The sequence below is a fragment of the Suncus etruscus genome, chromosome 18 (genome assembly GCF_024139225.1).
Source record: "Suncus etruscus isolate mSunEtr1 chromosome 18, mSunEtr1.pri.cur, whole genome shotgun sequence".
NCBI lineage: Eukaryota > Metazoa > Chordata > Mammalia > Eulipotyphla > Soricidae > Suncus > Suncus etruscus.
Window position 1 is genome coordinate 15342871 of NC_064865.1, and position 23327 is coordinate 15366197.

The following is a 23327-nucleotide window of genomic DNA, read 5'->3' on the forward strand; positions in this document are numbered from 1 at the left end:
TTTGTTTAAAATCATCTCTCTGGGGTTGGGGAGAGAGCATAGAGATATACCAAATATTATTTATTAAGCTTGTCCAAGTGAGGTCATCTAGACTCCTGAACATCACTACATTCTTCAAAGCCCGAGCACTGACCATTTTCTATGTTGGTTATGTAGCTCTAAGAGGGGGCTTCAGTCTCCCTACACAATGCGTGGTAACTCCTCCTTCACAAAACAAATATTCTTTTCATTTTAAAGTATTGTGGCCCTCAAGGACACTTAAGTTCAAATCACTCATGTCACAAATGAAAAAAAAGTAAGCTAAGAAAGGAAATTTGTCCTGCACACATGCTTATTCTGACAATTCTAACTCCAGGTCTAATTAATTTAATCTTTTCCAATCTGTCTACAGTCAGGGGAATAGGACAGCTGTATGTCTTTCTGTGTTTCCTTTAATTTAAAAGTAGAAGGATCCTGATTCATTCTTTTTATATTCTTTCTGTACTTATGTTGTCACTCTCTTATTGTTTGTTTTGGTTTGGTTTGGTTTGGTTTTGTCTTGCCTACTTTTGTTTTGTTTTGCTACTTTTTTCTTCTTTTTCCTTCTTTCCCCTTGCTTCTTCCAAATGAATACTTACAGCCCCTAGACAGACTCCTCCCATATCCTTTCTTTTGTCTCCAATAGAGCCACATTACTGGAATCGATCAGCATCATAATTGGAGGGAGGAAAATGGTTGGTACCAAGACCAGATAGTAGCATGTTCATTTACTGGAAATAAAAAATGATAAGACTTGAATATCAAATCCAAAGTCAACAACAACAGAATGGATACCTAATCTACATAAAGCTGTACAGGGGGGTAACAGTTGCACTAGCATTACGGAGAGGGTAGAGGAGGAAATGGTGGGATGCATGCTGGGAATAGGGGTGAGGAGAGGACAACACTGGTGGCGGGAATGCCCTTCATTAATTATCACTATGTGCCTTAAATATTACTGTGAATGAATTGTAAGTCACTTTGACCACATAAAAAAGTAGAAGGATCCTGAAATCTGGTGGAAGGATTGAGGTAGTAGTTCTACACTAGAAAACAATTCCAATATTACTGTAAATTATGATAATTCAATTAAAACATATTTTATAAAAAAAATTTGAAAGTAAGGGCTCCTGCTCAGTAGTGCTCATGGTTTATTTCTGCATCTGGGCTCAGAGATCACTTTTTAAGGGGTTTGAGAGATCATAAGGGGGATCAGGGATTAAACATAGGTTAGCCATATGCAATATTAATGATCTGCCTACTGTACTGTCTCCCCAACCCCCAAATTTTTAACTTTTAAAGTTTATGATTTTTCCACTAAAGTATGCCTTATATTTCAAGATTTGTTCCAGCAGGAACTTTTCTGAGAACGTTTTCTGAGGCTGTAAAGAGCCTCCAGGAAAGACCCAATCTGTAGCTCACATTTCTAGTTGGGTCGTAGACAAAGTAATTCCAATAAGGCACATTGAAAGACCACAGAAACTAAGTATTAAAATACTCTTTTCTATGACAAAAATTAAAAGCTACCAGATAATTAATGAGTTTTCTTCATTGCTTTGGTAAGGAAGCCTCAAATCCTGCCAAGTAAGTATAGAGTTTCAAATCCATAACTTTTTAAATTAGTTTTTGTGGTTATTATTCACTTTCTATACCATATCTATCTATTATATGGGGATGATAGTAAGGGATGGTCATTAGAACACAGTTAACCTCACTTTTAACCTTAAAAGGAAAGGTTGTTGTTATGCAGAGCTTCTGAGATCTTATACATTAAAATTACTGGTTTAAGAAAAAAAAAAAAAAAACAGGTCCAGAGCAGTAGCACAGCAGTACAGCATTTGCCTTGCACACGGCCGATCCAGGATGCATAGACGGTGGTTAAGAGTCTCAGCGTCCCATATGGTCCCCCTAGTCAGGAGAGATTTCTGAGCGCATAGCCAGGAGTAACTCCTGAGCATCAATAGGTGTGGCCTATATATATATATATATATATATATATATATATAATTATTAAAAGAAAATACTGGTGTATTCTTCCTTGCTAGACTTGGAGATAGGTGCTGGAGTGTGATCTATATATGTGTAAAAGAGGAAGCAAGCAGGTATTTGGACTGCAGAAAGATCAGCTCTTGCAGAGATTACTATTTTTTAATATTTTTCTTTATTTAAACATCTTGATTACAAATATGGTTGTGATTAGGTTTCAGTCATGTAAAGAACTACCCCCTTCACCAGTGCAACATTCCCACCACCAATGTGCCAAATCTCCCTCCACACCACCCCACCCCACCTGTACTCTAGACAGGCTTTCCAGTTCCCTCATTCATTCATGATTATGGTAGTTCTCTGTGTAGTTATTTCTATAACTGCACTCACCACTTTTGTGGTGAGCTTCATGAAGTGAGCTGGAAGTTCCAGCCCTCCTCTTATTGTCTCTGAGGATTGTTGCAAAAATGACTTTTATTTTTCTTAAAACCCATAGATGAGTGAGACTATTCTGCATCTCTCTCTCCCTCTGACTTATTTCACTCAGCATGATAGATTCTATGTACATCCACGTATAGGAAAATTTCATGACTTCATCTCTCCTGACGGCTGCATAATATTTCATTGTGTATATGTACCACAGTTTCTTTAGCCATTCGTCTGTTGAAGGACATCTTGGTTGTTTCCAGAGCCTGGCTATTGTGAATAGTGCTGCAATAAATATAACTGTGAGGAAGGGATTTTTGTATTGTATTCTTGTGTTCTTAGGGTATATCCCTAGGAGTTGTATAGCTGGGTCAAATGGGAGCTCAATTTCCAGTTTTTGGAGGAATTTTCATATCGCTTTCCATAAAGATTGGACTAGACTGCATTTCCACCAGCAGTGGATAAGAGTTCTTTTCTCTCCACATCCCCGCCAGCACTGATTGTTCTTATTCTTTGTGATGTGTACCAGTCTTTGTGGTGTGAGATGGTATCTCATCGTTGTTTTGATTTGCATCTCCCTGATGATTAGTGATGAGGAGCATTTTTTCATGTGCCTTTGCCTTCCATACTCACCTTTGTTATAACAACCCATGTTTTAACCATAGGTGAACAGACTCCCTCTCTAAGAAAATACAAATCACTTTTTTAATTTTGTTTAAAATATAATTTTTATTTGTTTTAAGTATATGTTATATAAGCTCTGGATGATGTAAATATGTCTAATGAGTTATGCAAACAGTTATATGTAAAATTTGCAAATTATATACTTAAAATAATATATGCTTTTTCTCTCCTTTCTGGAATATTGAAATGATGCAAGAAGGAAGAGCAGAGATCTTGGTCAATGAACAAAAAACACAAAACCCCCTCATAACAACATGGTAGAGGGAGAATGGGTTCTTGATGACTGTGAATCCATGTATCATTGCAGTATAACATCTATCATAGAAATAAATTTCCAAGTTCATATACCACTATTTAAACGTTATGGGGGAAATATGATTTAAAAAATGGTAAAAAAATTCTACCTCATAGATATTTATCACCTTATTATATTTTAATAAGTAATACTTTGACTAATATCAATGCAAAATTTAAATATGTACATCAGTATTAAAAGTTGTCTTCTCTCTGGACTGGTGCCAACAAATATAATTAACAACCACCACCCCTTTGTAACATCTGTTCAACAAAATCACTTCCTTTGAGGCACACAGAAAGATTTAGTCTTTGTATATCTTGTTGCCTTTCAGTTGGGCTTTATGTCTCAGTGTAGTCAATGGAAATTGAATGGAAGTATTGCAAAACATAATGAGACAATTAATTTTTATTGTGTTATGCTAAGATTTTAGGATGCTTGTTTTGTTGAGAGGGAGTTTATTTTATATATATGTGTGTGTATATATATATATGTCTCTGATATAGCATAGCAGAAACTATTTTGGTAAGACATTTGCAATATTTTAATGGTTTAAAAATGTAGTTGATACTGAAACTAGTTGATTTACATCTATGTTCATTTCACTTGTATAAACATATAAACACACACATACACATTTATACATTCTCCTTTTTTTTCTTCAATGGTCTTTCATGTATTTGTTTTCTACCTAAATGGTCAGAATTCAGGATAAAAATATTCGATGTGGTATTGAATGATTAGATAATGTCTCCCAAATTCTAGGAGACCCTAGCTGAAACATGCAATGATTACTCTATTAGATAGTGGGAGAACTAGCTTTTCAAAATACACATTGCTGGCACCTAAGATAAAGACAGAAAGGTTATATTCTTTGGTGGTTCCAATTTTTAGAGGATAACCTTGTAGGATGTGCTTTTTGATTAGAAGAGGAAATGAGTGATATAACTCCAGGGATATACTAAGCTCACTGGAAAACTGCCAGTGCTACCAAATGTTTTGAAATGTTTCTAACCAGTAAGCATTTTTACGTATACCTTGTTGTTCAAGAGAAATCCACACAAATCACTGTAATGGGCAAATAGAGAGTTACAGAATTGTGCAATTTGGCTGGGCCCTTTTATGTGAGGTACTCTGAATATTAGTTCTGTCAAAACCTCTCATTTATTACCTACCCACTGTGCAACTTAGTCTTTAAATTTAAAATAAATAATACCTACAAAACAAAAACAAGTCAGAGAGTCAATGCTGTATATTTTCTTTATTGAAAAAATACACTCAAATAACACAGCTGTGGATTAGAAAGAAAAGAGAGAAAAATTATATTAAATATTTGGATAGAAAAACTGGCAGATAAAAGGAACAAATCCATTTTTCCCAACACCGCAGCCAAAGTTATCCTCCAATTCAATACACAACTAAGATAGAGATAATGAATCAGATATGAAAACATCTTCTGAATATTCTCATAGAGAGTACTTACAGCTTTGTACAAATTGACTTGGCATAGTATGCTTCTAGAAGTTTCCCAGATAATATTAAGAATCCTAACCATCTATAGGAATAAATAATTGTGATTTCAAAGACAATTTTTACAATACAAAATGCATCAAGAAGCTGCTAAATCTAATGAATGAAAAGCTTAAGCCAATCATTGCATTCCTGTTGGACTGTCCTTTCTTTCATGGGTTACTATTTTTAATCATCCGCGAAGAGTATTTAACAACATATGGCACATACTGATAATAAAACTACACTAATACTTCATCTGGCATTGACCATGTGTTTCTCAGGCTTAAAAATAATTAACCAATGCATGCTAACTTTTCCCAAATTTTTCAATAGTATATTTAAAATTCAAGAAAAAAATTTGAATAAGTGCAGGATTTCTTTGCTTCAGAATATAACTTCTATTTCTTTTTATAGTCTCTATTATTACCACGAGTCCTTCCATACAAAATACCAGACTAATTAGTTTACATCTGCTTTATATAAGAAATAATATTTTGAGAAAAAATATTTCCATTGATTTGGGTAGTTATTTATAGTTTTTTATACCTATTTAGAGAATATAGATAATCTACAATCTCTCAACCATATTCACTGAGACCAGATTCTCATTTATCAGCTTGTTTCGTTTCAGCAATGGTCAATAAAGTGAAGATACAAATGTGTTTGGTTTATTTGTTTGTTTGCTTTTTACAAAACAGCAAGTTTAATATTTACCTCAACTTTACACCGATACTAAACTTGACACCCATACTAAACATGTAAACCCAAATAAAAAGGAAAACTTCTTTCAAGAGTAGTATCCAGGGGCCAGAGAGATGGCGCTAGAGGTAAGGGTTCTGCCTTGCATATGTTATGCCTAGCATAGGACGGATGGTGGTTCGATCCCCTGGTGTCCCATACGATCCCCCCAAGCCAGGAACAATTTCTGAGTGCATAACCAGGAGTAACCCCTGAGCATCAAAAGGGTGTGGCCCAAAAACAAAAAAAAAAAGAGTAGTATCCAGACTCAATTTAACATACAAATAGGATGTATATTGTGTACACTAAAAATGTGTAGATTTTCTAAGTTAAAAAATTACTGTCAGGATATTGTAAATAAAGTCAATTGACACAAAAGAAAAATATATGGATTTTTTCCATTTCAGCAAACTCCAGAAAAAGTTTCATTGCCACAAGTTTTTACCAAAAAGTTGCAATGATATATAGGTCTATAATAAGGCAAACATATGTGTGTGCATGTGTGTATACAAAGACTTGTATATATGCTTACATATGATTACATAAAGGGGTATATAAGATGAAAAGAATAATAGAGAGATCATAAATACATACATCTATAGGATTGCTTTTCATATCTTCTTGTGGAGTAGGCAGACACATATATATAACACGTTCAAAAATTACAATTAGTATAACACACTGCAACTCAAATCATAAGAGAAACTAGGGCATAGTGAAATTATGCTTCACTAAATTTGTATTTTCAATCCCATAAGAAAACTGTAGCAGTATGTCTGGAATGAAGACTGATACTGGTCTCCAATGTCATATGAAAAATATATCATTCCAGATCCTTCTCCCTTACCACTCAACAGAGTGCAAGTCACACACACAAATATATAAGTTCTTGATTCATCCTACTACATTTGTTCCTCTGTCCTTACATCACTGGATTTACTATGTGCTGAAAGACAGAATAATGTTTCTTTGGCTTGGTTTTCTAAATTCTAAACTACAGTCTTGCACACAAAGATGCTTGTTAAATAAGAATTTTCCTAATGATAGGTGAGATTAATTGATTGACAGTGGCATTTGGCAAAGGAAATGAAGAGTTAGATTTGAGACAAGATATCCGACTGGCCAGCATTAAAGATTTTTCTCAGAACTAATGTTGTAGAAATAAATTTTGCTGGGCCTGCCTTTCTTAGTGCCCTTTTTGACCTCTGCCTGATCTAGTCCCTAAAACTTCAGTCTAGCTTCTTTTACTTTAAAATTCAAACCAAAGAAGTTAATTCAAATTGTCTCTATTCTTACTGTAAGAAACTAAAGCATTGAGATTCTGTTTTGTCTAAGATTTTCCTCCTTATGTTCACCCTGAAACAATAAGAAGAGTTTTGCCTCTTTAAAACTGTCCTTCTTTCCTATGTATGGACCTAGGGTAAATATCACAGCACTAATGGTGAGATAATATTGTAAGGAGCATCATTATGTTCGCTTTTAAGATTAACTAAATATTATCATCTAATTGTTCTAATAAGATTGCAATGCTATTTTAATTTTGTAGTATAGGTTAAAAATTGCAATGCTAAGCCCCTAAAATTTATATTTTAGGTCACATTACTTCAATGAACTATATTTTAAATCAATAAAAACAACAAAAGAAATGTTAGAAAGCCTTTCTTAGCATTTGTGCACATCTTAGCATTGGTAGTTTCTATCCAATGAACTAAAATCTGTCTACATTTTCTCTCATTTTGACATTTATAAAAGACAAACTAAACTTTCCCAACAATTCAATGTGTCACTCAAAATATTTGCAACCTACATAAGACTTGTTCTCAAAAATAAAAGGCTGTAGCAAATGGATGGTCATGATGGCAAATTCACTCAGAATAGCATGATAATAAAAGACTGGTGATAGAAATTTCAAAACTTATACTAAACCAGAAAGGCCATCCACCCAAATCCTGTTTATCCTAACTTAAGATGAAATTCTCCACAGTGCCAGATACATCACCCTTAACTGGCTTGTCCTTTTTCATTTCCCTTAAAACATATTCTCCCACAGTTAACCTTATGTGCCCCCTTGGACTACCATGTGAAGCAATATTTCTTTTCAATTTGGAAATATTATACACTCTATTTCCAATTTAGAATGTAATTACAACAGACCTTCTAATTTCTTTAAGCGGATCTGCACAAATCCCTATGAAATTTACACTCAGTCTCTGTTTGACACATCCTACATTGCTGTTTTAAGAATTCTTTTCTAAAGGAAAGGAGAGAAGAAAAAGGTTTGCCTGTCTTTCACAGAGGCAGGCAGGGGGAAAGTGAGAGAAAAACTGAGGGCATTGGTGGAAGGAAATGTATACTGGTGAAGGGTGTTGTACATTGTATGACTGAAACTCAATCATGAACAATTTTGTGTTTCTTATGGCAATTTAATTAAGGAATATTTTTATAAAAAGTTGCTTTTCTGGGGCCGGTGAGGTGGCACTAGAGGTAAGGTGTCTGCCTTGCAAGCGCTAGCCAAGGAAGAACCAAGGTTTGATCACCCAGCATCCCATATGGTCCCCCCAAGCCAGGGGCAATTTCTGAGCGCTTAGCCAGGAGTAACCCCTGAGCATCAAATGGGTGTGACCCAAAAAAAGGGTTATCTACATTATATACCTGGAAATCAAGCATGAGCAATTTTCCAACCATGCTTCTTAGTCATTATACAAAAATAATTGAAATTATTTTCTCAAGAATATATTTTCAAATTGTAAAAATGAATTTTTTAAATTTAAAAGTGGATCCCATTCGTTTTGATCCTAGAAGAATAAATGTTCTTTTATTTGCATCAGATGCCTCCACATTTTACATGCGTTTTAAATGTATAGCTTCCTTTATTATAAGAGAATGAAATAAATAGTGAGGTTATGGGTCTTTATTTTGTATTTATTCTTTCTTAATCTGATCTGAGACTTGCATTTTAGTTATTTGTAGTGAATAATTTTATTATATAATTTTATGAATAGGTATGTACAGAAATTAAGGCCCTTAATTACCCATAGTGATGATAGATTATGAGGAAAAAAACCTATCACATTTTCTTACCTGTCCTATTATTTTAATGGTGAAATAATGTTCATTATTTCCAGTCACATATTTGAATGTTCTAAATGTGTCTGGTCCAGAATAAATGCCTAATTAATTAGAAGTGTTTTAGCTTGCCTTGGAAGAACTCTAACAATGCTGCTATTTAGTTTTATTAAGCTGTTACAAAATTGTTTTTTGCTTTTTTGTGTGATATAGATATATTATGTAAAAACTCTCAGCAAGGTGGGAATGAAAGAAACTTTTCTCAGTATAGTCAAGGCCATCTACGACAAGTCAATGGCAAATTTTATTATCAATGGTGAAAACTAAAAAAATAAAAATAAAAATAACTAAAAGCCTTTTCCCTAAAATCTGGTACAAGACAAGGCTGCCCTCTCTCACCACTCCTATTCAACATATTACTGGAAGTAGTTGCTATTCACTAGTTATACTTAATCTACTCACTACATAGCTATTAAGAGAAAAAGAGAAAGTAAGAGAAAGAAAAAAAGAAAGAAAGAAAGAAAGAAAGAAAGAAAGAAAGAAAGAAAGAAAGAAAGAAAGAAAGAAAGAAAGAAAGAAAGAAAGAAAGAAAGAAAGAAGAAAGAAAGAAAGTAGAAAGAAAGAGAGAAAGAAAGAAAGAAAGAGAGGAAGGGAGGGAGGGAGGGAGGGAGGGAGGGAGAGAAAAGGAAGGAAGAGAAAAGGAAGGAAGAAAAAAGGAAGGAAGAAAAAAGGAAGGAAGGAAGGAAGGAAGAAAGAAAGGAAGGAAAGAAAGAAAGAAAGAAAGAAAAGAAAGAAGAAAGAAAGAAAGAGAAAGGAGGGAGCAAGAAAGAAAGAAAGAAAGAAAGAAAGAAAGAAAGAAAGAAAGAAGAAAGAAAAGAAAGAGAAAGGAGGGAGCAAGAAAGAAAGAAAGAGAAAGGAGGGAGGGAGGAGGGAGGGAGGGAGGGAGGGAGGGAGGGAGGGAGGAGAGGAAGGAAGGAAGGAAGGAAGGAAGGAAGGAAGGAAGGAAGGAAGGAAGGAAGGAAGGAAGAAAGAAGAAAGAAGGAAAGAAGAGAGAAAGAAAGAAATAAAGAAGAAAGAAAGAAAGAAAGAAAAAGAAAGAAAGAAAGAAAGAAAGAAAGAAGAAAGAAAGAAAGAAAGAAAGAAAGAAAGAAAGAAAGAAAGAAAGAAAGAAAGAAAGAAAGAAGGGAGGGAGGGAGGGAGGGAGGGAGGGAGGGAGGGAGGGAGGGAGGGAGGGAGGAAGGAAGGAAGGAAGGAAGGAAGGAAGGAAGGAAGGAAGGAAGGAAGGAAAAGGAAGGAAGGAAGGAAGGAAGGAAGGAAGGAAGGAGGAAGAAAGAAGAAAGAAGAAGAAAGAAAGAAAGGAAAGAAAGAAGAAAGAAGAAAGAAAGAAGAAAGAAAGAAAGAAAGAAAGAAAGAAAGAAAGAAAGAAAGAAAGAAAGAAAGAAAGAAAGAAAGAAAGAAAGAAAGAAAGAAAAAGAAAGAAAGAAAGAAAAAGGAAGAAAGAATAGGAAAGAAGGGAGGGAGGAAGGGAGGGGTAAGAAGGAAAGGAGGGAGGGAAGAAGGAAAGGAGGGAGAAAGTAGAAAGAAGAGATGTGTGAGAGATAACTAAGAAGGGTACAGCACTTTTATTTTTGAATAAATATCTTTGGAGATTTGGACCAAGTGTGTTTAGTCACCTTTCTCGATGCTATAAGTATTCAAGTATTTCTCAAAGTACCAAAAGATGCTCCTCTTACCAGGACTAAAATTCTCTCCAGATGTGTAGAATAATGGTTGAGTAGAGATATCCATGATTACAAGTAAAAGGGGGGATAGATCCTGTACTATCTCTAAATTTCTGTCTGATTTTTAGTTTCACTTAATATTTCTGAGTCCCAATTTCTTCTAAAATGAGATAATACATACCTTTGCAAAATCATCTGAAATGATTATTAAAAGGATCAAAAAAGTGATGTATATATTAAAATACTTCACAGAAAACTTGGCACCAAATGCATGTATAATTAATATACACATTTTCTCTCAACATGTTTTCCATATAATGTAAATAAAATCTGTTCAAAGTGCAGAACTCCAGACTCAATTAAATTGGGAAAATATGGTTTATTTTTTGTTTCTTTGGCTGCTGCTCAGGACTTTTCTCTCTGCTAAGGAACCACTAATGACATAAATCAGGAATGCTGGTGATAACACCCAGTTTGGATGCATAAAAGGTAAAGGCCCTAGACACTGTACTATTGCCCTAGTCACTGTACTATTGCTCCAATCCCTGGGTTGGGGGGTGTAAAAATCAAATTTCTCAAAACCATTAGCATGGTAAGGCACAAAACAGCTCTTCCAAAGTGCAAATGATGGGATTAATTTATTTAAGTTATATGATGATGAGTAGAACCCTTTATTTTTGCAGAAAATATTTATATGGATCAGATTTTGGGAAATATTATACTCACAAATCAGACATTTGTAAAACGATAGTGAAATTCTAGAATGCTATTTACTTCAAAAAGAAATGTAAGGGAGGAAAATAAATAAGAGTTTACAGGAAACAAAACAAACTATTTGTTATAATTATTGAGTTTGACAATAGATTCATAGGAGTCCATTAAACTATTCTTTATCATTTGTGTCCAGCTATTCATTAACCACTGAAGCCAAGGCAAATTATTTGCTTCTCTCACTAGTTGGAAAGTTGAGCTCTCACAACCCAAAAAGAACCCAAAGAGATCCCCTGTAGTCAAACAGAAACCAGCAATGTTAACTTTCTTTCATGTAATACTAGATTTGACATTACAATCAGAAATCTAGTAAGAAAAAAAGAGAATTAGCCCTGTATAATAGAGAATCAAATACAGCATATCTTAAGTTGACCAGTTGTAATCAACAGTAGGCTTAACTTGAAAACTTGGGACGTCTTTCAGTTCAACCAAACCTGTCTGTGAGAATGTCAAACTTTTCAGTAGTAAAGAAATCATGAGGGGCTTGCTGTTAGCATAGAATCTCATAGCTATACTCATTTCCAGTTTATTATTTCTATTGATAATCAATCAAATTACCAAGCTACTATTACTTTATGGTTTCTTTACTGAGTTCCCCCTAATTGTTCTTCGGTTCTGAATGTCATTATTTTAAACATACCTCATTATTTTTAATTATGCACAATTAAGGGTACTTGAATATTTGCCTCATGATTTAAACTCATCTTATGCATTAACAAAATCCTATTATTGTTCATTTAACCTTTAGAAAGTTCATAGATAGCTAATCCACCTGTCATCAAGATTTGTGTTCATGCATTAGTCATTTACCAGCGAGGCCATTTTATACATCTCTTCTCTGTTTATAATTTACCCAAAGTTATAAGATGCTTAAAACTTTTTTTCACTTTATAAAATTCCCTTTTTCATTACTCATCTTGTTATGTATAATGACTTTCTCTTTCACCTAAGGGATACTTTTGAAACCAAGGTAGGCTCTTCTTAGTTTGGTTTATCATATAATTCTAAAAAAAAGAAAAAAAAAAAGAAAACTTATTCTACAGAGAGACACACTAAACTACAGAGTCTCCACTATCATTTCTCTGAAAAAAAAATTGATTCAGAGCCCCTGGTTTAACATCTACTAAAAAAGTATCCCCAAGGCCTTTAGACAGAGAGAAAAAAAGAAGAAATAATTCAACTACAAGAATTGAACATTTTCTATCTATATGAGACATACCTCTGGGAACTTGTAGTTGGCGCAAGACACCAATCTGTATTTCAATTTTAATGAGTTCATTTCAGCAATGAAGGACCAAAACTATCCTGAAACAGGAATTGGTCTAAAACATATACATACACACATATATGCACACACACACACATACTGATGCAAATATAACACAACACAAAGGTGCCCCAACACTGTAAAAAAGACATCAGGACTCAATTCTGTCTCCCTGATTTAGTGTTCATTTCTATATAAAAAAAAAATAAAAGAAAATCCACATGTGTAAAAGCCCCACATGCCTTGGAGAAATGTGTCTAGAGCAGGGGTTGTAGCAGGAAATAATCCAGAGACCACCTCCAGGTGGTGGAGTAAGGACAAGAGGCCTATTCTGAGCCATTCCCACCCAGCTATGCTTGAGACATATAAAACGAAATGGTAAATAAGAAAATCTCTCTTTTAGGTGAAACCGAATTGTAAACAAAGCAAGAATGATCTTTGTTTTGGGTGAAACCAAGTTGGAAATTGTGAACCAACACATATGCATTGCTTTGTCAGTGCTTTGTACTGGTACATTTCCTTGTCCACAGTCACTTTTTTGTTTTAATAATATGCAGTCGAGTTTCCCACATTTGGGGAAATCACAGGGGTCAGCACACCCGAAATGCAATGGGTGAGCCTCGCTCTGGGAAAACCATCTTCGTGATCATGATATCTCCCCTGCCAGGTAAGTATCCACAGTCACTTTTGCCCAGCACTCAATATTCAAGAAAGCAAGTCAACTTTCAGACATGAAGTAAAGATGCGCAGAGGGATTCAGTCTGATCTTTAACTAGCACTGTGTAATGATCAACTTTCACAGCCTTGTTCAGTAGAAAACAAATCCTTTATCACTAATCTGAGTAGTCAGAGTCCAATTTCCAGCACTACATTACTGGTAACTTTGCCATGATACAAGATGGAGATGATCCACTTAAGATATTTGATTTAATTATTCCTCTGATGCATCATTATTTTGACGCATCAACTATATATTATTAGCTACTTCTTTTCTGACTGAATTAATAGTTGAGTTAGGAAGTGCCAGAGGATTAACAAATCACATTTATAAGCTAATTTCTCTGTATGTGCAAGACACCATCTGAGAGTGTTAGCTTTCTCTCCATAACTACCAAGTTTATTATTCCTCTTTGTAGAGAAGAAATATTAAAGTTTCAGACACAAGTGTATCATTAGTAAGTGAAAAGAATAAAATAATAAATCCAAAGCTCAATCATCTTCCTGGAAGGATAGGGAATAGGACAAAGACTGTCATTAAAGGAAATTCTTTACACCCTTATCATACAGGTTATAAGTATTCAAGATTTTTTTTTGTTTTTGTTTGTCTGTTTGTTTGTTTTTTGGCTTTTGGGCCACACCCGGCAGTGCTCAGGGGTTACTCGTGGCTATCTGCTCAGAAATCGCTCCTGGCAGGCACAGGGAACCATATGGGACGCCGGGATTCCAACCGACCACCGTAGGTCCTGGATTGGCTGCTTGCAAGGCAAACACCGCTGTGCTATCTCTCTGGCCCCTAAGTATTCAAGTTTGCTAGTGAATTTCATCCTATCCCCTTCCTTAATGGCCTAATGGCCACTGTTCAAGTTTAGCTCCTTTCTTAGCTATTACATCTGCAGTCTCCCAAAAATTTATCTTCTATTCCTCCACAATGCCTAGAAGGAAATCCAACATTCCAAGAATAACCTACAAGATCCCCTAGAATCTGTTCCCTTCTCATCTGTACAAACCAATTTTTTCCTATATACTTTTTAACTCATCCAATACACTCTTTTTAGCTTCAAGTCATGCCTCTGCAGAGACCAACTCCTCCAACTCTTCCTATTCTTGGAATCTCTATTTCCTCCTTGAAGCCAAACTCTATTCATCTCCTGACACTGCTTTCCTATTAGAAAATAGCAATTTGGGTGTTACTGAAAATCACTACCCAATCACATGCTAAGGAGGCCAAAGTTACACCATTAATCAGAGGCAAAACCCACTTCTGATTAGTCTCTTTGCTATATGCATTTCCAAATAAGTATGTCACATGGACCCATAACAAAAGTGTGTGCTCTTCTCCTGTGCTAGCCTGAACAACAAAATCAAAATGTAAACATCTCAAAGTTGTCTCTTTCAAATGCATGGGAGAAACTTCCCATTCCACTTCTAGATTCTTTCTGATGGATGATGTGTGTGTGGACTTGTGAAGTCTGAGAATTTGAAAAATCTGGTCATCCGAGTATGAGATGATAAGAGCTATCAACCAAATGACATTTTCTTACATAAAAAATTATGATGATATTGGCTCAGAGGCAAGTCTTCATTAGCTCTTTAGTGGCCAGTTTGATCATAGAAATAATTACTTAATATAGCTTAATTCCCCTTTCTATCAGGGTTTACATCCCTATAATTTGCATGAAAAGTATGTATTATGTATAAAGATCCCCTTTTCAGTGTACATTCTAATCAAGCTTTTCCAAAAAAATATTGATTTATAAAAATGTAATTGTATGTGTTTTCAGAACAAGCAAGGACGTTATTGGGCAAATATAGAGAAACCCATACATTATATGTAATTAATAAATCATTCTGATATATTTTAATTTTTAAATACCTCTAAAGTTTGTAACTTCCTCTTACCCCAATGTCTCCGATCAGACCTGTATATCAGTCATTAACTAGATTATTTTCTCCCTACTTCTTTCTCAATGTTTCCCAAACTGCAGACTATCTATGTATCAACTGGGATGCTTATTTATAAGAAGATTTAAATAAACAATACTAGATTTAAACACCACATGGATCTAAAAAGTTACCATGCCAATAAAAGTCTAGAGTAGGAGGCATGGAGGAAAACTAAATGAGTTATACTTTAAATAAGTGTTCTGTATACAGGTGTTCCAATTGACACGTTTTTATGAGAATTAAAAATAAAGGTCCAAATAAAGATCTGAAGACAAACCTTGTCATAAAGACAGATATTTCCCCCATGTCAACTGAAAACTAAGAAAGCAAGTGGTTATGATTATGATATTTTAAAAAATTCATGAATTTTTCTTTTTCTCCTATCCCACATTTTGAAAACTCCATAATGCTCAGTGCCATGAAATACAATATGATACTCTTGACAAAACTCTCTCTGGTTTTGAAAACCATTCCAGAGATTTCAATTAACCAAATCCAAGATGGAATTCCGTCTTCAATAAATCCCCCATATCTATTCCTTCACCCCCACAATTTGATTTAGGAGAGTACACCTAGGTTATTTCTCTTCAATTTTTCACTCAACCCACAAATTATTTTTATTGGGCTCTGCCTAGCCTCCTGTATGGAAGGCCCATGTTTAAAAAATGATTTTCCCCTTTCCAAAAAAAATTAAATAAAAATTAATATGTTGCCTCGCTTCGTTCACATTTGCTCTGATTTGCTATCACCTCAATTCATCCATACAACTAGCTCCCCTACAACATAAATAAATTTTAGGCAACTATCTGGGACTTCCTGTTTCCATTAAAAGGACTAAGAATCAATCTTATTCCTCCATTTCACTTCAACATCAAGCAAGGAACTTGAATGATTACAAGACATCTAGAGTAGGATTTTACAGAACAGTGATAGAGGAAATTTGAGAACAGAATTAATATCGCCAATCAATACAGCAGTAAGAGGCATAAGCTCTGGAAGCAGCCTGAGAGAATTGGAATCTTGGTTTCTAAACTGAGTGTGAAATGATTTTGAGTAGGTTGCAAAAATTCTCTGGTGCATCAGTTTCCTCACTGAGGACAAAAAAAATTCCTCTAGAGTAATTAAGACATAAAACAGTAGAATAGATATAGAAAACTTTTGTTGTGAAGAATCAAAAGATAGGTCAATTTTACTATCAATAGTCTCTGTCTCTACTACTGAAAAAGAAAAGTATATAATATAAAATATAATATAACAATATAAAAAGAAATAAGTGTGTATGCGTTTCAATAAAACTTTATAAAAGTGGGAAGTTGGCCAGATTTGACTATTAATTTCTCACCTCCACACTAGAGTAATGCTTCAGCTTAATAATTTTATCACTGCCTTTATTTTTTTGGTAGAAATATACTTTCTGGGAAATAAGCCAGATTTTGCCCTTTATATACAATTTTATTATGACACTCCCATTATAATAAGAACACATTCCCACCTATTTGACTAAGAGGTAGAATCAATACCAAACAGACTTCTATCTGAGACTCACAATATTTGATGATTTCTCAGCTCTCTTTATTCATGTTGATCATTAGAAATAAAACCAATGAAGTATATTCTGAATAACAGAATTTGCTATGTAATCTTAACAAACAGAATATTTAATCTGAAAAACCCTACAACTTATTTCAATAAGAAATATGTCAAAAATAAAAAAGAAATATGTCAGAAGTAGCTTCCTGACTGATTTTGATCATTCTATTAAATTGACATAGTTATCATTAAGTGATAAACTATATTAATTCACAATTATTCTAAATTAAATAAAAAAGTAAATTAAAGTAAAATAAAGTAAAATCAGTGCATGAAAGGACTAAGTTTGAAAATAATTTCCTTTCTCTCCTTTAATATGTCTATACTTAAAGCTCTAAGCTAAGTACAAATGTAAGCATAAATATACATAAAACCCTCAGACTTATTTAGTGGTAGTTGTACTGCTAAATTGTGAACACAATGATTAATCGACTTCTGATCTTTTCTTCAGGAATTAAAAATCAGTGTTTTTAAATGAAATTTTTAAAGCCACACTTGCCTCTTTTCCTGTGAACTTTTGCAAGAAAATATATTTTGTGGTGTTTACCTAGAATTATTGCTTCCCTCTCCCCTCAAGCTCCTTAATTGTTAGATTCTCTCAGTATCTGAGTCTAACTCTCAGTTGCTGAGTCTACCTATTAGTGGACCCGTATGAGACAGAACATTCCTTTCTCATCCACTTCCAATGTTCTATTCCTCCTATGTTCCTTGTCACATCTTCCTTAGTCTCTCAATCAATTACACTCTAGAGGGGCTTAACTGCACTCATGAGCGATTATGAGCTGGATGCTTCTGGCTAATTTGTTGTATTGGTTCCCACGTTGCTGTGACTGCTAGTTCCTAGGACTGTTATCCTACCAGTACTTGTTTTCCATTGCAGGCTCCTTCCTGTTGTTTGCCCAGCTAGCAAAGCAGGAATAATCTCAGAAGATGTAAGAAGGATATATATTTCTTTCTATCTCACTCTCTCTAATGTGTCTTGCTTTTGATCATAGACATATCATTATGGTTTTATTTCTACCTGTGCCCCATAGTTAGGCTCAGATGCAGAATTATATTATTTATGTGAGGTCAGACAATGAGTGCCCACAAAATACCTGCTTGGAAGCATTTCTAAAATTTGGGGGCCTGGCCCTGTATCTAGAAAAAAGTCCCATTTGCTTCACTCTCTGAGAATGTTCAGAGAAAAGCAGAGTCACTTACTGTTTCAAAGCTAGTATTCTTTATTGTCACTGCTTTTAGACTTTTTATCGGTCTAGACTAATAAATAGCTCCGCTTGCACGTGGATAGAATATCAAAATTCATAGATTCAGTTATAATTCTGGGCAATTTGGATAAATCCCACATACTTGCTGCCAAAGTTGGCTCAGTTTTTTCAAAAGGATCAGATGCTTTTCTTTTCCTCTAACAAAATTAGATTTTGTTCATTTGGGTGTGTGTGTATGTGGGAAGGGTGGGTGTTGCAAGTGGATGCCACTCTCAAAATAGAAAATACTTACAGAAGTGTAACTCTTTGTACTAACAAAAATAATCTCTCTGAAAAGAACTCAAACTCAGTTAAGTTGGCTGCACATGAGTAAATGCTGACACTCCAACATGAACATGTACCTGCCCTTTGGTTCTTGGGGAAGAGAATGGACCCTTATTCCTAGCCTTCTACACAATGCTGTTAACTCAGACTTCTTCCAAAATACCTGATGCCATCCTGTGCCTTTGTTACAGGAGAGGAACACAGTTTAGAGTGTCCTCAAAACAACCTCATTAGTCCATTCACCAAGGGCATTTTCAGACTCTAGTTCTCTTGCTCTTACACCTACTATTCATTGGCTAAGGTCCTATTTTTTACCCCCTCCAATGATGAATGACTGGTAGTCACATAAATCTTAACGAAACCACATATAGAACCAACTTCAGTGGGCTGGGAAATTACCCTTTAAAACTGCAGGTTCAGATTCAATGCATCAAAGTTGGCTCCCAAATTCTGTGTTTCTACCTAGCTCCCAACAAATGTCCCAAACTCTAGTTTGGTAAGCTGCACTCTGGGCACATTCCAAGCAATATCATATGTAGGCATTAGCAGGTTAAAAATCCTAGAAATCTCTATTACAGAATCTACTCAGATTTAAATGGACTTGCCAGCTAGTATTCAGTAGGACAAATAATTGTTAGGGCATTTCTATAAACTGTGTTGTAACCGAAAGAAATTGCTGATTTTGCATCTATTCCCAGATAGAGTCAAATTGCAAATTATAGCATCCTCACCTCACTGTCTACAAAGGACTTTGCTATTTTGATCATTCCATTAGATGGGATTTAATCAGATTCCTCAATTAGATCAAAGCTGATCTCTTCCTGCTGCCAGGATGATTTGTCTTCTAATAAAGTATTTACTCTTTTTGTTTATGGCACTATCTGCTACCCCAACCATGGCTCAAATAAGAATCTTTTCAGGAAGTGATCTTAAGTCTTTCAGCACACTATTGTAGAGATACTGGTTGCCACAACACAGGAATCTCTTTGACATTCTCTAAAATATCTTTAATATCTTCTACATGTAAAGTGAACAGGCGTCTTGAAGAATGCTCCCCTACCAAGCTTAGAAAAAAAAACTACAGATATCACTACAGAACCCACTGGAAATTGATTATATAATTCCTCTAATATTAAAAATAACAAGAGCTCCTGTATATTACGTGCCCTTAATATAGACCAGAAATTTCTAAAACCTTACAACTGTTTGCAAATTACTGACAATAAATTCTAATGCAGCAAGACTGCCATCACTTCACAATCGAATAACTGAGGACACAGATCAAGAAATTTGACCACACCTGTATAGTTTCTAAAAGAAAACTATCTAAGGTAGAAAGCAGAGGCAAAACCTGCAACTAGACTCTACTTCTACGCCATGCCATTGCTCAGATGCCTTAGTCTTTGAAAGGAAATGTGTGATTTCTTTCAGTGGCCAAATCACCTGGCCAGGAAAATTTTGTCATATCTTCATTAAGACAGGGTAGGAGGAGAGAGATAACAAATCTAGGCTCCTTGTTAATGTAAATTTAAAATTCAAAAATCCAGAAATTACAGTAGAATTTTTGCTGCCCCTGGCAATGAATGAATTCAGCTCTAGAGACTTGCATGAATATTCCATATTTCTTTCTCACCGGAGGCACAGAAGTACATTCACAATTCAATTCCTAATGCTTTGTAGTTTCTCAAATCATTTCATCAAATAAATATTAATGCTGACTTTGTATCTTAATCAAAAAATGATTGCACTTATTTAAAATAGAGGTCTAGATTTTGTCTCTCCCCGGAAATTTCAAAATGTTAAGTAATTTCTGTTTTTTTTTATCTTCTAAGAAATTCATTAATAGTATATGCTATAGGTATTTAGTAAATTTCACATTCACACTTAAATTCTAAATGAGTGAAGAGAATATTCGTGACTAGAGTTCATATTGACTTGGCCAAAATTCAATAAATAAAACAAAAAAAATTTAATACTCTTAAACTTTGAAATTTTGCTCTCATATTTTTATGTAAAGTGTGCAATATATATGCCCAATCAAAAGCCCACAGTACATGTGAAAGTATACTGTACTATGTTATATATATACTATATATTTTATATTCAACATTTACTATTCATGTAATAGGTATGGTAAAACTCAAAAGGTGTCCATATACAATTACTATAGTGTTTCAGATCTGGCATAAAATAAAACAGGTTCTGAGTAATTTTTTAAAATGAGAGAGTAACTTGAAAGTGAATACTTGTTTAACTTAAATCTCCTAAAATAAATTATTTTCAAAATATATGCCATACAGTTCTATAATCTACTTAATGTAACAGGATAAAAGTCATATAATCTTTGCAAGGTCACTCAAAGTCACAATGCTAACCAGTAGTTTTGACCAGCAGTATATGGCAGATATAAATAGTTTAGAATTGGTTAATTCTATATTACTTCAGGACATACCCTGTAAAATGTGCCTTCTCACCAATCACCTCATAGTTTTTACATTTCTTTGCCTTTTTTTTATTTGAGAAATACAAAATGATCAGCCAACTCTGGCTTTTAAAGCAGTAGGCCTCGCTTGCTTTTTACAAAATTAGTTACTGATTCAAAGACTGATTCAATGGCTACCTTCTACTAAAAAAATGCTATTTTTTTAATAAAAACAAATTTTTCTCTAGATAAAATACCCTCTTGACTTGTGTGATCTTCAAAACATTTGTTCTGCAGACAATAAGAGATCCCTTCAATATCTATTCAAGTATTTTTCCTTACCTCTACTTTCTTTTCATTTGTTCTCATACCCCTAAAGAAATATTTCTCTTGATAACATGAAAAATTGAAAAATATGAAAAATAAAATAATAGAGCACAGAAAATGGAAAAATATGGTAATATGGAAGGAAATATTTCCAGTGGTAAATTTTTCAAAGAAAAAATTAGTGATAATAAAATTTTCATTAGCATTTCAATTCTAAATAGTCACATGCTTGATTCTTAAGACAACTGCTTTGTCAAAGATCAAATAAGTAGATTTTGGGGCCAGAGAGATGGCGAAAGCGGTAGGGCATCTGCCTTGTCCACACTAGCCTAGGACAGATCATGGTTCCATCCCATATGGTCCCCCAAGCCAGGAGCAATTTCTGAGCACATAGCCAGGAGTAACCTCTGAGCATCACTGGATGTGACCCAAAAACCAAAAATAAATAAATAAATAAGTGAGTTTTACTATATAATACATTTCTATTTATTACTCTATTTCAAAAAATCAAAATACATTTGAATCTTATTATAAATATTGAAATCCAGTTTTTCATATTAATAGGCATTTCTGTCATTAATTTTACTTTCATAAAATAGTTTATTTATTCCTTTATTGGGTAATGTACAAATGAAAATCTACAGAAATGGGGCAATTCAAAATCAAGAACAAACCCGAAATAGAAGTCTGCAAATATGGCAATTAAAAATCAAGAACAAATCCCAGAATCTGCTATTTTACATTCTCAAAATAATATTTTAGCTCATGTTACTAAATCTCTCCCAAATACATGATTAATCTTGATTTCAACCAGTGTCACTCAGTTTCGAGTCCTACCAGTTATGAGAATCTAAAGGAGTATCTGGTCAAGATTTAAAGCCTATCTTATCAACACACAAACTATCATAGCTTAAAAATAATAAATAATCTAAAGCAAGTCAAAATAAATTTGTAGATGTGTTTGGGGACTAAATTGTTTTATCAAATTGTTATAAATCTCTAGAAAAAGGATGATGATCTACCAACAGCTTGGTACATGCAAGCTAACTCTCAAGGACTCATTTTTCCTTCCTGTATTCTATGCTGATTTATCTAGTTCTCTATTTCTGACAATAATTTAGATGCCTCCTTTTCTTGGATCATAACAAAAAACAAGTTGATCCATCACATGGCTTGCATTTTTAAATAATAATTTTCAAGTTAGAAACAAAAGTTAGCTTTCAGATTAACCACAAAAGCTCCAAGAATTTCAATTCTGCCCCATCCCCACCTCCACATACAATCATGCTCATTCTTTCTCATACATGTCTTCTAAAACAATTTGAATAACCATATTCTAGCTAAACAGTACATAAATGACAGTACCTAAATGACAAGATATATCTGTCTTCTAGACATCCATCAATGGTAAGGTCTACCTACTGGACAAATACAGATGTTCCTTTCTTCTTTTCCCTTCCATAATAATTTTACAGCTCACTTCCCTAATCATTTGTTCAAAAGCAAAGCAAAACAAGCAAAGATTAAAATATCTTCTCTTACTTGGGTGTTTAATGGAGAAACCCCTTCATTAACAATATGGCAAAACACAATGTCTAAACGAAAATAAGGTAAAACAAAGAAAAAGAAAGAAGGAAAGGATCAAGAGAAGGAGGAGAAGGAAGAGGAAGAGAAGGAGAAGGAGGAAGGGAGAGAAGGAGGAGGAGGAAGAAAGAAGAAGAAGGAGGAGGAGGAGGAGGAAGGGGAGGGGAGAACAAGGAGGAGAAGAGGAGAAAAGGAGAAGAGAACCAGAAAGAAGTGGAGAGAAAGAAGGGAAGTAGAAGGAGGAGTAAGAAGAAGAAGAAGAAGAAGAAGATGATGATGATGATGATGATGATGATGATGATGATGATGATGATGATGAAAATGAAGATGATGATGAACATGAAGATGTAGGCAGCGGGAGAGAGCAGGAGAAAGGAAAGGAGGAAAACTGGTGTCAAAAAATATGCACTGATGAGGGGGCCGGGCGGTGGCGCTCGAGGTAAGGTGCCTGCCTTACCTGCGCTAGCCTAGGAGACGGACCGCGGTTCGATCCCCCGGCGTCCCATATGGTCCCCCAAGCCAGGAGCGACTTCTGAGCGCATAGCCAGGAGTAACCCCTGAGCGTCACCGGGTGTGGCCCAAAAACCAAAAAAAAAAAAATATGCACTGATGAAGGATGTTGTTAGTACATTGTATAACTGAAACTCAATCATGAATAATTTTGTAACTGTAGTTCATGGTGGTTCAATGTAAAAATAATTTATTAAAAATAAAATACTTAATC

At 34.6% G+C, this 23327-nt stretch overlaps 1 pseudogene; it reads right to left on the bottom strand.

Annotated features, from left to right (window-relative positions):
* Window positions 1-13024: 13024 nt before the first annotated feature.
* Window positions 13025-13159, bottom strand: LOC125996875 (uncharacterized; annotated as a pseudogene).
* Window positions 13160-23327: the final 10168 nt, after the last annotated feature.